The following is a 2,500-nucleotide window of genomic DNA, read 5'->3' on the forward strand; positions in this document are numbered from 1 at the left end:
TCCATTGCTCTGCAGTTATGTATACGAGTGCCCACTGAAGTCTCTGGCACACCTATTCACAACAGCACACTAGTGTATATTGCTGTGAAACAGGTTTTGTTATGATAGTACTGCCATCTTGTTGTGTTTGAGAATGTATAAGCCCTATTTAGTTTTCCTTAGGGAGGTGGGACATTGCCAGTATAAAGTCAGTATAAGTGACAGAGATGGGAGTGCGTACTCAATTTATGCACCTCTTTTACTCTGAAAAAGAGTAATTAAATGTCAAAGCATTTTATTTAGCCATTATTTTGTACATTCTAACCATTTATCTTTCAGTCTAAGGTGAATGCAGTGCATCTGTAGCATTTAGCATTGGGAAAAAGTCAACGTTATAGCATAAAATCAAATTGTTGGGTTTTTTTCCTGTAACATTTATGTGTTCTGAGTTGTACACATGCGTTTGCACAGTAATGTCACATATCAGCTTGATTTTACCCCGAGGTAACAGAAATAAATGCTTATTTGAGGCTCCATACTTAAGAAACTCCTTTTCCACAGATCATAATAGCGATTTTACTGACATATATTCGCATTGGATTAATATAATTTGAAGTTATGTCTACAGAGCAACCGTGTTGGCCCTATTATCAGAAGTTTGAGAGCATAATTCTTAGTGATGCTACAGCCATCTATGGCCAGGAGTCTAAGAGAGCACTGGTATCAGCCCTCCCATTCCCCTCATCACTCAATGCAATGCTAGGCAGCACAGATGTCTGCTAGCTGACATAACAGAACCGGTGCTTGGCACTCTCCTTCAAATTTATTCAGGCTGTCCAGTGACATTGCATTAGTGGTAGTTGACTTGGTGGAAGCTTTGCCCTCCTTGTGCTGGTGGTATCCTGTGATAGGAGGAGTCATAACTAGTGGGTGGAATTGGATGCAACAAAATTGAAAAGAATTCTAAAAAGAAAATATATAAAAAAGAACCTTTACTGACTTGGGAGTTCTTTAGCTTCAGCTTAATATGAAGAAAATGAAAGTTTTGACAAGAGGAAAGATTGCTTTGCCATTGATGGGGAAGATGTAGAAGTGGTGGGCAGCTTTCACCTACTCAACTCAATTATTTACAACAAAGGACTCAGCAGTCAAGAACTGAGGAGCTCGAAATTATCTTCAAATGCAATGACTTGCCCCTAGAAACAAAGACCAGAATTGTCCAGGCTTATGGATGTGAAAGCTGGACCATAAAGTAGCAGGACAGGAAAATCACTGATACTTCTGAACTTTGTTCTTGGTGAAGACTTTTGAGAGAACCTTGGACAGCAAATAAGACAAACTAATGGATTCTTGATCAAATCACAGCTTCAACCTCTCAGTCAAATCCCAGATAACAAATCAGAAGCTTAAATGCATTATGAGAACTGGCTCCTTAAGAAGACAGCTATGCTTGAACCAGTTGAGGTTAAAAGTGAAAGAGCATGAGCAGCATGTAAGATTGATGGATACGATCAGAGGAATCAGGAATAAGCCTTTAGAAAGCTTAAAAAGCCAAACAGAACAGGGACTTTATAAAAAAACGCTATTTGTTTATTACAGACTATTTGTTTATTACAGAATATGCATACTGTATAAATTATTGAGATGGGAGAGGCCACTTGGTTTAAGCAATCTTTACCCTAAAAAAAAGAAATGGAAAAAATATCAGAACGTTATCTGTTTTAAATGAATGTCATTAGCTTAGGAATTTACAACCAACAGTCAACATCGACACATAAAATCCGTTTTCTCTGTCACTTCACATGTTTTACTGTTCAGAGTCATTCAGTTGACATAGGACAATATATATATTGCTTTGATTTGAGCCACAGAGAACACATGAAAATGTTTTTTTTCCATAGAACTTGAGAGCACTGAACTAAATTAGGCTTTTAATATCAGTTTAAATGGGACATACATAGCTAGGTTTGTTTTTGTTGTAGGTAAAGCGTACTGGAATCTTTTCTGCTATGGAAATCCATGACAAAAACTGACATGACAGATTCAGATGGGACTAAAGTCACAGAGAAATGTCGGTAAAATGACATTACCCCACCTCCCCCAGTAAAACCAGTCTCCGCAAAGTACTTAAGACTTAGGATGGCCCTAGTCTGTTTTGACCAGAGCCAAAATATGTATGTAGGTACAACTGTGTGGTGTGTGTATGTACAAATGTGTATGTGTGTGTGTGTGAACAATCGGAGGTAAATACGCAAGAGACAGCCCATTTGTTTTGGGCCAGTGGTGATGCATTGTTGTGCAGCGACCAGCACATTTTTACTCGTGCCGGGCCTGAGAGAGCCGGTGAGTAATGCACGACTCACTGCTGTCCACTCTGACCGCTATTTTTATTATCCTCTCTCTCTCTTTCTCTGCTCTGTTTCTCCACTCTCTCTCTTTCTCTCTCTGTCACTCTAATTCTTTCTGTCTCTCTCTGCCTCTGTATTTGCTCTGTCTTGCTTTCTCTCACCTCTCATTTACC

This window comes from Pygocentrus nattereri, chromosome 9 (assembly GCF_015220715.1).
Source record: "Pygocentrus nattereri isolate fPygNat1 chromosome 9, fPygNat1.pri, whole genome shotgun sequence".
Classification (NCBI taxonomy): Eukaryota; Metazoa; Chordata; class Actinopteri; order Characiformes; family Serrasalmidae; genus Pygocentrus; species Pygocentrus nattereri.